General features: G+C 36.2%; 1 protein-coding gene across 3 annotated transcripts in view; it reads right to left on the bottom strand.

The window, feature by feature from the left end:
• The window catches only part of LOC134804272 (GTPase-activating Rap/Ran-GAP domain-like protein 3), a 155,423-nt gene that overhangs the window by 101,702 nt on the left and 40,358 nt on the right, over nucleotides 1-13,363 (bottom strand). The window lies entirely within an intron of this gene.

Raw genomic sequence — 13,363 nt, 5'->3', positions numbered from 1 at the left:
CAGTTTTACGTTTAACATTGGACTCTTACTCTTATTGCATTGTGTGCCAAATCAGTTTCTCAGCAGGCCTGGTGACTTTTGAAATATTTATGAGTACAGCTTACTGGGGTGCATGGTTAACAGCACGACATCTAGCATGCATGGAACATGGGATTATTCCAATAGCTTCGTGAGCTCACATAGATCAACTAGTATAAGTGCCTCTCCAGTTAAGCTTTGTTGTTAGTCATCTCGAGATAACATTTACATTGGTTCGCTAGTGCATTGGAGTTACATTCGCTCGGTTAGCATGTGTAATATCCCTGTTCGAGTTTCGAGTACATGCGTATGCATGAAGTAGGCCGTGTGAGACTGGTGTACAGTTTTGTATACACGTTTTCTGGAATACCCCATATTAGAATAGCTTATCCATTAAATATCATCAGACCAATAAATATGTATAGACTTTTCAGAACTTAGTTAAAAAAAACTATTTTTTCACTAATGTTCCCAGGTTTGATTTATTCCCCTTCTTCATTCGAAAGTCGGAATTCGAAATTGTCTTATACCAATTTCATTTCAATAAGTATTAGAAATAGTCGTAGTTCAATGGATAAGTAAAATTGTTCGTTCAAAGATATATCAACCAGTCATTTACAGGCCTATTCGGATTTCGAGATAATCACAAGATCTAGAGACGATTTAGAGATCAACTAGATCTACATTAGATATCGACTAGATGTGACTTGGATATCTAAGTCATAACTTGTCGAAATCGTTCAAGAGGACCTCCAGAATCGCGGAAACGTCAAATTTGACATATCTATCTTACAAATATCAATAAATTATCCATATCGTAACTTGTTGAAGTCTAGTAGAAATCTAATTCATTTTCCGAATCGAGCCGTTAGTCAGGTCCAAGGTTTGACACAACGCAATCGACGCAAGAGGCGCGCTTCGGAAGGCGTTAATAGACGGAGAGCTACGGAAATAGGTTTGCAATTTATAGAGCAATGCATATAGCATATAGAGCAACCTTATTACTATAAGGTCCCGTTTTCGGTCCCCTCTATAAATTGCACACTTTCAATTGTGTTTACAACCCATTTGTTGCCCAACCTCTGTCACACCCACCGCTGAACAGCTGCCAGGCGTCCGGATAAATTAATAATGATAGTATGGCACACTAACTAGAGGGATTTCGTTGCTCTATAAATTGCAAACCTGTTTCCGTAGCTAACTATTAGACCATTTATCTATCTTAGACAGACAGATCTAAAGGAAATACGGTAGACTGGGATTACTGTTATTGCCGAAAAAAGTAGATTATTTTTACAGCTTCGACACCGCTGCTGACAATACAAATAAATTCAGAGACGTCACATAAAATATGAGTCTGATTCAATATATGAATAATAAACCGAGCTCGGAAATCGGAGTAAACATCAAAATAATGTAATAAACGAAGTCTATGTCATCATTTGAAGTGAGGTAAAGACCTACGTGTCGTAATAAGTATCATTTGAGCGAGGGTACAACTGTAAACAATCGCAAACACCGCACATTCATGTAAAAGTTTACGCCATGTGTTACTGTCTTTCTCTATTTTACTGGTTTAGAAAGAGATAGGGCTGTGTGTCGTGCAGGCGTACGTTTCGTTTCGTCGGGTGCTTGGAGCTCGTTATCCGCGCGTTTGGTGTAGGTATACATAACGAAGCGAAAACGATGTGACAAAGGAAAAGTGGGCCTTGTTACGGGCTATACTTCAATTACAGATTCTTAAATTTAATGAGAGGTCGGCAGTTGACCAATTTGAATATAAGATAGCTTACCGTGATAAAAATGGTTATTCAATGAAATTGTCACTTATTTAGAAACTAGCGACCCGCCCCGGCTTCGCACGGGTTACCTACATGAAATCTTAACAAATTATACACCTTAAACTTTCTCAAGAATCACTCTATTGATTGGTGAAAACCGCATGAAAATCTGTTCAGTAGTTTTTGAGAATATCGCGAACATACTGACAGACAGACGCGGCGGGGGACATCTGTTAAAAAATACCTTCTTATTCTAACAATCCTATTTAAGTAAAAACAAGTAGAAGGAACATAACAAAAAATGCTTCCATCATGTCATTAAATTAACATTTTTACCAAAATTATGTCTCACTTAGTACATCTATCAAAAACTACAAAAGAGGCAAATGATAATATACCAAATACCTTTGAAACTTTCATTATGTTCGAATGTTCCAATTGTAGGTACGCGGGATTATCTCTGCCCCCTATATTCTAGCACGTTCCTCGCTCGTGCAAATCTTGAAAGCCTCTATTACTTATTAATATAAATGTGCACGAGTGGAATGCACAAAGGATTTTATTACTTCAGAGTTTTGAAGGACATGGCGTTTTATAATGTTAGTAATTTAAAATGTGTTAATTACTACATATTCTCAATTCAATTATCAATATAAACACTCGCAATAAAATGATATATAGAGATTATTAATCGCTTTATTCGTTTGGACGTTACCATGCCTCAGATAGACCCACATATACATACTTCGTTAATGAATCCCTTTGGTTGGGTCTGGGTGGGGGTTAAAAAGCTTTTTTGTTTGGTTCAGCTCTATATAGATGTACGCATTGGCTGGTCAGCCGCCTTGTGGTCAAAACTTAAAATTTATCATTGACACTTTATGCCAACATGTAGATACCGTCCCCAACCACTTTCTGGCTGAACTACTTAAATTGCTAAATTAAATATGATATTTAATTATACATTACGCGCCAATAAACAGGATAGGGGACTCATGCTCTGATCCCCATAGTTACAGCTAGGGCTCCCGATATCCGTGCTATAAGTACACGCCAACCCGTATGTCCGTGTTCTTAGCCCCGGCGGTGCTAAGCGTCCGAACTACACGAACCGTCAAAGTCCGTGCCCGTGTAGTGCGTTCGGCTCCGGATTAGCGTTCGGCTCCGAGTCTTTAGTTGTTGTCGTTCTGTTTTTTTTTGTTTTGCTTGTTATAGTTAATGTGTTATAGTTCGTTATAAGTTTTTCATTCTTCGCTCTTATAAAGAACGCGTCCGATCGCCACTATACGTTGAGAACGGGCCGGACCCGTGTGTAATTAATATCCGTGGATCCGGACACACGGATAACACGGGTACACGGACCCTAATTACCCGTTCCGAACGGGCCACAAATCCGGTTTCATGTAACACGAGAACGGGGCCCCGACAATGGGTACCTAAACGAAACCCGGACGGGACGCGAGCCCTTGTTACAGCTAGATAATATGTAGTGCATAATAGGCCTGTTGCAAGTAACAAAGAATCATGGAAATAATGGTTTCAACGAAACATATATGTTAATATGATTCTAAAAAATGGCCCAATCTCAGTATAAACTGAAGGATTATTAATATATTCAATAAAATAAAAGTGCAAAATTCTCCAATCGGCCATTTTTACTGAAACGCCAATCAGAAACGTTCCAAACAGTGACGTCATCAATCCATAACATATTTCTTAGAGCAACATAGACAACCTCATTGACCGAAATCTATACGTGGGCACCAAAGAGTTCGAAAGGTGCAAAAAAAAATGTTATTTCGCCACTAAACATTTATTACGTCCAAAAAATATTATTACACGATATAAAGTAGATATCTATTTGTTATTACTTAAATAAAATGCTAAATAATACGATATTTCAACAACAAACATTTTTAATTATTTGGCTGAATGGAACTATCATTGCCATGTTGGCTGTCTTACTAGAAAAAATGAAAAATTAAAAAGTAAAACCGGCGTTCGGTGATTTTCACTCAAAATGTACATGTATCTAAATAATTCATCTTAAACTGCAACCGTGTGAGAGTTTTTGTGTAAAATGAGTTATTGTGATAAATTTTTGTAATGTATTTATCATCCCTAATCGTAATATATGGTGCTGAATTAACAATATCATTCGGATTCAAGGGAAATTCGTAACTGTAAGTATGTAAACAATATCTACCACCCTACCACCAACTAAATAATGACGTCACAAATGGCATGCGAGGCGTTTTCGCGCGAAGTTTAAACTAGCTATAATAAAATGCAATTATCTATGTTAAATCTTATGAGTATAACTGAAATATAGTGTTTTTCGGAACTAATACAAGTGTACCGACGATATTAAAAGGGTTTTCAAAATTTGTCATCAGGCCTATTATTTACCATCGTTTTTTCACTTAAACGTACCAACGTGTCTTGCTATTTCATTCAATCTCGGTACAAAAAGTACTGAGGTTGACTGAAGTAGCACGACAAATACGAACGTTTCGGAGAAAAATACGATGGAAAACATTTATTCACTACATCTGTACCTAATGTACATAGGTATGTACATACAATTATACGACCGGCAAATAAGGAAGTAGATGGAAAACGACTCGGAAATTAAAAATAAAACAATAAAGTGTATATATAAAGTGAAGCTTATAAAATAAAAATAGACCTATAACAACGTTTCCGGCGGCCTCTGTGAAAATAAAAGCTTGTATATACTCGTAATAACATTTCGAGTTTGGAAAAACCGTTGCGAAAGGGTCTCTCTCAAAATAAACAAATTAATTAGTCTACGCGTTATGGCATTGGATCCAGTTAAATGAAACAAACAACCCACTCTTTTGCCGTAGAAATTGAAAAGAAAACAAGTTAGCGAAGCTTCCTGTACAGTACTTAGCAGATTAAGCCTCGGTGTAGCAAGAGCAAGACTAACGGCAATAACTGACCTTCGGTGGACTTTATACCTTAGTGGTAAGGTTTACGGATTGTTAGTTAACACTTAACAGTGTGGACGGTGGTAGTTTTATTGAAGCAATCAAACTTCGTAAGTAAATAACATTTACTCTTACAGGAGTACTCCTACTTTACAAAGTTTAATAAAAAGTAAAGAAGTTTGTATTCTTGTAAGAAATCACGGTTTGTGCTGTTTCAATAGATCACTGATTTACAAATTCAAAGGAAGATAGTTTATATTATTATATACAGTGTGTTACCGGCATGCGGGCATTTATTAAAACTGATAATAATATGACCCATTAGCAGTTGTTTGCGTGTATTAGCAAATCATAATTACGTGAATTAACTGCTCAATTAAATTTCCGAAATCCGCACACGCAATGTAGTGGGTGTACTGCGTAATTGTCGTTACTCATATCGCTAACGCACGTGGTACAAGGCATGCCGTGGTACGGGGGTAAAAAATTGAGACAACTATCACAAAATTATTGTCGTCCTTATCATTGCGTTCATGTGTGGAGGTTTTAATACATTAATTAAAGAGTTTTGTGTAAACTTTGACATGACAATTTCAAAAGTCGTCAACACGTCGGGTTGTCAAAATAAACCAAAAAAATTGCTAATCTGGTAATTTTCTTTAAAATGGGTTACGATGCTCGAGAGTTGTTGATACACGTGGAACTGCTCAAGGATTAAGGCTTTATCGGAAACACTTATTACCAAATTGACGACATCATCCACACAATGCTCGATTGATAACAGCAGCTTTTCAGCGAGTTCGTGAGAATAGGCAATCGCCCCTGGTCAGCCTAAAAGGGCCACGCATGGAATCGTGCCAGTGCAAGTTGAGGAAAGGATTATCGAACACCTCAGACAGGTACCAAACCAACGTCAAGTACTCGAATTATGTGGGGTTAATGTATTATTTTATTATAATGTGGGGTTTGTATTTAAGTTTAATTTAGTTGGTAATAAAGTGTTTATCAATGAGACCAGTGCCTTTAATTTGGTGTAGGTACTTACCTACTTATCTTAAGTGCTGTTAGTATCGCTAACTCTTGAAATAAACGTCGTAATAAACAAAGTATGAAAAGCTGTCATTAGCACTTACTTGTCAATTTACTGTGCTGTACATTGCTGCCAGTTAAAATTTTGTTAGAAAGTTAATAAAGTCTGAATTTTAGTTTAATAATTAAATTAAGGTTATGGTTAAGTTAAAGAACTATGTTACTTTACCCTGTTTGAAAAAAAGCCCACTTGCCGGTAACAGACTGTACTGTATATGTATTTGTTCACTTCATCGTTCACTTCTTCATTTTTGTTGTGTAAGTATTTATTTACCTACCGTTCACATAACCACGTATTTGTCTAGAAATTTTCATTTTTAATATAATAAATATGTATACCTACCTAAACGTTACAGTGAGCTCTCTGTCGTACTGTATGAATAGACTAGAAATAAATAGTGAAACGCTTGAATGCCTTTAATTTTAATGTCGCTCTGCCATTTTCCATATTTTCTATTTCCTACGTGAAATATTAAAATTGCATTTCTTGTTATGGCTTCAAACGTTCGCGTCAAAGAAATGAGAAATTCCTTCAGAAAGGCAATCTATTCATGTTTAACGCTTTGAAAATTGAAAAAATTAAATAGCACTTTAAGTTTGAGCGTAGATTTTAAATATCGAAGCAATATAAACGATTTATTTTTATAAAGTTTTAAAAGGTTTTCAATTCCTATACAGACGAACAACTAAATAAAACTATTCATGTTAATTGAGTTTTTTTTTAATTGTTACGTTCAGTTGTTATTGCAGCTTAAATAAGTTTATCTTGGTTTATTATTTATAAACGTTACAATTAAAGCCATGATTAAACTTATCCATTAAGAAAAGCAAATCTTCGTCTGATATGCAGTTTCGGACATAAGTATCTGCTTGGTATTCTGCCCCACCACGCACACAGCCATTAGCGAACCAGAATTTCGTATTACTCGTAGTTGCGCGAAAATACAGTAAACAATTGAATGAGTTTTTGAACGGTTGTTACAGCTTTTATACCTGCTGGCAGTATCAGCAGTATTCAGCCATACATCAGCCTTTTTAGATAACTAGTGCTGACAAATGGGTGTTCGTAAGTCCTTTGGAAGTCAAGGTCCATTTGATCATGATAAGTTTTTACAAGGTTGATGGCAACGTAAATTATACCGTTTTAGTTTCTTAGGTTTTAATCGCTGGTGGTAACCATTATTCTTTAAGTCTGAAAAAGCAGATATATGACTGGAGTCTACTAGGATTTATCAGTTGAACAATTTTAAAGCTTAATGGAATAAATGTCAATAAAAATACTTAAGGATGCCGCGGCATCCTCCTCGCGTGGTGTTCCTCATTGCTGAGGGTCGTGGAATCCCCGTGGAATCAGCTTCTCTTTGACGGTGTCCCGCCATCTGTCCCGGTTTATGGCAACGTGAAGCGCGACATGCAGTTGGGTGTCCAGGGTAGAACGGACTTGATCTATCCACCTTGTTGGGCTACGGCCTGTAGGTCGTTTGCCATCAACCTTGCCAGTAACTATGAGTTGTTCAAGATTATTACCTTCTTTCCTGGCTATGTGGCCGAAAAACTCCAGTATCCTGCGTAACAACTCCAGTATTCTGCGTCCAGTAATCGCATCGAAACATCGCATCGCATTGAAAGTGTTTAAAGGAAACAAATGACAAATTATCAGGGTGGATGAGGCCATTTTGTAGCTAACGGCCATCATAAAATCTCCGACACAGGCCGCGGCTGCGTTTTATGACCTTTACTGAAACTGCCTGTGTATTCTGATTCTTTGTTTTTGAGGGCGACAGCGAGCCAATGTAGCGTGACCCCACGGGTCTGGCCAGGGAATTGTGATAGGGCATTCCACGATAAAACAGGATAAAAAAATAGCAGATATTCCTTACTTAAAAATGTTACTATACTAATGTAGGTATATACATAAGAAAAAGCATAAATTACCTGTATAAACTGTCCACTTTATCAAATGGTTTTTCAAATTGATTCAGGCTAGTCGTCTGAGAAATCGTGGAACATACTCGTACCTAAAGTTCATTTTTTTTAGCATTAGAAAGAACTTGAAAGAAGGTAAGCGATCTTGACCTGTCTTTTAATTGAAAAACGCTTTCTTTAAAATCAGTAACTATTACTTATGAAAGCAGAAGAATATAAATGATCGTATTAGATTAATAATTGTTACATATTTGCCGTAACTTATTTTTAAAATGTGTTTTTCAATTAAAAGACACATCAAGATTGTTTACCTTATTTCTAATGCTAAAAAAAACGAACTATACGTTGCGTTTTTTCCTATCGAGAACTTACGTTTTGAAGTCGGTTAGTACCTAGTTGTTTTCCTTAGGGCCACTTGCACCATCCCACTAACCCGGGGTTAACCGGTTAAACCTGGAGTTACCACTGATATCAGTACAGTTTGACACTGGGTTAATGGTAACTGGGTTAACCGGTTAACCCCGGGTTAGTGGGTTGGTGCAACTGGCCCTTATATGTATATAAATACGAGTATAATACATTTCGTTGGCCAGTTGTCAAAAGCTGGACAAAATTGTACTTAGCCTTCGACTCAATTGGAATACGACGATATTGTGCGTATAATATTATTACCAACCCAAATGATAATAACATCTTTAACGCCTTCAATATTTACTCTAAGGGATGATCGATGAAGTTAATGGTATTATCGGAACTTGCTGTTTTACCTCTGATTGAAAATATCTATAGATATCGCAAAGACGCCGTATTGAAAAAAGTTTTTTATGATATGAGGCAAACGAGCATAAGAATCGCCGGATGGTAAGCGATTACCTTTGCCCATGGACACTCGCAACACCAGAGTGGTTGTAAGTGCGTTACCGGCCTTTGAGATGGAAGTACGCTCTTATATCCTGTCGAATTTTCTTAAGATTAACTACACTATGAGGTCCTTTAAGACAGTAATGGGTCATGAGGCGGTCTAAACGCCTCTTTTTTGGCGGTTTTATAGTGGGCTCGCACTTGTATATTGGTGCGTTCTACAGTACTGACGTAGGTCTAGTATGTATAGATCTACGCGGGTAAAATACAATGTGCCTACCTACTTAAAAAGCTGCGAGTACTGCGACATACAAAGGTATAAGAACTTAGGCAAACTACTTCTTTGTGCTACAATGAACCTTTATAACGGCAAAATGTATTTTAACTTGCACTCTGTATTTTAAAGTTCATTTTCTAGTGATTCTGGATTGTGAGTATTTTTTTCTTGCGACATTCAAAATAGGGCAATCGTTTGACTTTGTCGTTATAGTTGTTGGGTTTTGTTAAGCAAAGTAGCTTTAGGTATATTTATATGTTGCAAACACGAGCGGAAATATTACGTTATTTATGCTTCTTAGGCTAAATCATCATGCAAGTTTCGGGCGCAGCGAGTCTTACTTACACCCACAGCTTACACCTATAGGAATAATACTAAATGGCCTTGCTTTTCACGTCCGTTTTCGGGGCACACACTTCTCAATTATTCAGCCTTTATGAAATGTGAATTTAAAGGTTCTTTAACACATGCTTCAAGTGCTATTACATGATTAATAATTTTAATAAAGAAGAAAAGTGATCAATCCTTCCGGCCACTTCCGGTGGCCGAGGCCGGAATCAAACCGTCGTATTCAGCGTACGCGGCTAACGTGTTCACCACTAGGCCACTTGGTCACGGTGGCACCCGTGCCAAATTCTATATAGAATTATATCATTTACTAATTATATCATCGGACTTGGGGGCGAGATGATTTTGTACTGAAACGGTTTTCATCAAACATATAAGTAAGTAGCTCTTAACACTCAAAACATCAAGTCACCTTTCAAATAAAAACAAACAAATTAAAACCAATTTATCTATATAAGTACCTAACATCGGCTACAGACAGACAACAGTTACTTAAACAGGCACACGTTTAACTTCAACATATAAATGAGTCATATACATTTTCAGTTAATCAAAGCGAGCAACCCAAGTTAGTACCTAGCTTTAATGGATATTGCGTTTGCCTCCCACCTATTCCGGTCACGTGGATATACTTGCCCTTGGGACTAAAGTGAGGTTTTGTTTTCTATATCTGTGCGACTGGAAATCGATTCAATTTATTTTAAGCACACAGTGGAAATGGGGAAATTTTGTTTGCAATGTCTCTAGATTTGAAAGAAAATGACAGTGCTTTGCTACTAACACGTGTAGGAACTATATACGTATTTCAATTTGATTATATAGTTAGATCCGGAGCGTTTCTAGTTCTTGACCTGACCTGACCAAGTGACCACTGAGATTAGTAATAACTGAGTAATTCTCAAAAAAGTGGCATCTTAACATGTCATCGAGTTTTTGAATTGAATGTATGTTTATTTGCTCTTTTTCATATGAAACAAAAATGTATCTAGATAAACTAAAACAATGTTTATCGAGGCCAGGTCATTATTTTTACTTAAATTTAATACTTATATTTATAAAAAATAAAGAGTAGCACTTTTCACTGTAACCTGTCTTGTCCAAAAGCACCGCTCTTCCAGTTTTAGTTCTTTACATTTTATAAGCACCAATTTATGTAAATAAAATATCATGCTATATAATAACATAAACAATACCTTTTAAAATTTACATTGCACAGGCCTTATATATATATTTTTTAGAACAATATTCACGCACGAAGTTTGTCCAAGGATATTTTCACTGTAACCTGTACATCCGCGGTATTGCATCTGACTCATACACAGAACATTTTATTTAGATCATATAACTATGGCAAAATATTAGGTAAGTATCAAGCTAACCACCGTAGGGTACCATCATGTACCAAGTGTCGTAGTTTCGTAGAGACAAGTGGTTTTGTAACGGAATGTTAACTTTAACTTGTCTCGATTATTTTACGAATTTGGTATGGGGCCTAATGTAATAATATCATTTTAATATTGTATAAGGGTTTATTCATCTATGCTAAAAGTGAGACATTCGTATTATTATCCGTTCAAGAGAAAAATTAAAAAAGAATGTATTTTTCACTGTAACCTGCTTAACTTTAACCTGTGTTCAATGTATAGGTAAGTAGGTAGTGTATAGGTAATGTATTGTAAGTTTTGAAAATAACTTCTTCATTTTCCGTTCCCTTTTGAAAATTTGGGGTACTTGAAGTAGTAAAACATATTTTTCATTCTTAAAAGTAAAAAAAAATACAAAAAATAAATTTTTCATCAACCTGTCGATGCCACTTTCTTGAGAATCACTCAACTGTAAGTAATCGTAGAGCTTTCTTAGACTGGTTTGTTTGAACATTTAACTCGCTCGCCCGGACCAATGATATCCCAGGTGGTGCAGCTAACATGCCTAACTAAGTAAGTAATTGAATTTCTGAATGACTTTCAAGTGTAGGTACACGGGATTCAATCGTGAACCGCTCAAAGATAAACATAAAATGTAAAGTTGTTGCAACGTAGTAGAGTTGTAATTTGAAGAACTTAGGTGGTTGAGTTATGGTTTTGTGGTATTTAGCTGCCAAGTGTCGTGATGCACGCGATACTTGCTACCAATGAGAGCGGTATTACAAGAGCTGTGTCATTTCAATAGCTGGCCCGATGTGGGTGACTATTTTAGGTTGCTTGGGAAAACCCAGAATGGAGTGTTACATATTAAACATAAAGTAGATTTTGTTAAATTAGTTTAGCTTGTTCATTCTCAATATTAACTATTCGGTTTATTTCCTTTTACTCAGCAATATAATAGTTATTTGTTTTACAAGGGGACAAAGTTGTTGTTTAACCGCTCGTGCTTAGATGAGCGACCCGAGAGCGGGTATTTACCGGGTAAATACCCGATATTTACCTGCCCGCGGGTAAATACGCGGGTATTTTGGTTTTTCCTATAAATTTGATGTGTTTAATGGTATGTGAGTATAAATAAGATTAATTCAAGTATTTTTTTATAATGTTACATAAAGTGTATGTTCAAACGAATTACGAAAAGGTTGCTATGAGGTGAAGTTCGATTTTAACATATCAGTCCAATTATGAATATCGTGTAAAATCATTACCTGGCTTTTGGAAATGTTTTAAAACGCTTTTAATATACATTAGAAGGATTAAAATAAAGACTACTTTTGAATGATAATAAAAAAAAATTGTGCAGTATCACAACTTGGGAAGCTCATAAGTCAAATAAAGTTAGTTTTAGGACAAAAATGTATATAACCTTTTTTGTAGGAAATTCTGTCTACTTTAGTTTGTACATACAACACTTTTCGATATTAATGACACATTCCAAGAAATATGACGGCCTCTTTTTAAATATTTATCAAAATTGTACTAAACATTCCTTAGTTACAACTGCAGGTTTCACTAAACCATTTCATTTTAAATGACGCACAATAATTACAACCATAAACTCGGTTTATATCTCCACTTTAACACAAATCCACATGTGCAACAAGAAATTAATCTACCCGTCCATTTGGGTAGATATGGGGTAATTACCGGGTAGATGGGTATTTACCGGGTATTTACCTGGGTGGGTAAATTGGGTAAATACCCGCGACCCATCTCTATGCTAATATTGATACCCGAGCAAGCGAAAGATTCCAAAATTGAACCACGAGTGTAACGAATCAAACCAAATCAAATCCAAATGAATGTTATTAAATATTTATCATCCAAAATCATCATTTAAAAGTAAATTCTACCAGCAAACATAAGAAAACAACTCAAAATTTGCATTTGATTACTTTGCCTCACATGTGAATAAAATGCAACTTTGTTATCAGTTTTTGAAGTGCAAAGTAAGCCTTTCCGAGCTGGTGTGGTGAAAAGATATTAACTGCACCAGCTGTTTTTTGGTTTTCTGCTACGCAAGCCTCAGTTAGTCAATGAGCTCGGACTGGCATTATATTTTTTCTAGCAATACTCAATAGTACGACTGTTCGAGGTTAGTAAGTACATGGTACGGATTAATAAAATGTAAAAAAAAATGACATGGTATTTAGACCAACCTGTATGGTTATTGTATCAACTTATCAGATCAGGCATTTATAAAGCGTGTTTTCAAATTGCTCACATGGTTTAAATTTTGTCCCTTGTGGACCTTGTGGTTACGTAAGTACAACCCCTCGGGATTGCAACCTTTTGCATTGTGAAGATTTTAGCCTTTGTTTTTTACTGAATTTTGCCACGTTAGCATGGAGCTGTTTGTTATAAAAGTCGTGTAAGTCGCAAAGTCATAACAACTCAAGTATGACAAACTTTGTTGCTTGTTTCGGCTCGATACCTATTTGGGTCATTTGTGGGTCATAGGAGAGATGGGGAGTTACTGAGATTGCCAACTAGGACCGTGACGTAAGATGCAAGTTTGTGAATTTTAATGTGAATTGACATTTTGGTGTAATAAGTTTCGTGGGAAATACTGGCTAGCTAATAATGTTCTTTGGGGGAAGCCGAATGATTTTATCCACTGTAAGTATTACTGTCACCGTAAGGCCCTTATTTCAGAACTTTTAAGTATTATCTTACTTTGGCATT

Source organism: Cydia splendana, chromosome Z (assembly GCF_910591565.1).
Source record: "Cydia splendana chromosome Z, ilCydSple1.2, whole genome shotgun sequence".
Taxonomy (NCBI): Eukaryota; Metazoa; Arthropoda; class Insecta; order Lepidoptera; family Tortricidae; genus Cydia; species Cydia splendana.
Note: the sequence above shows the minus strand (reverse complement) of the source record. Positions and strands in the feature narration are given on the sequence as shown.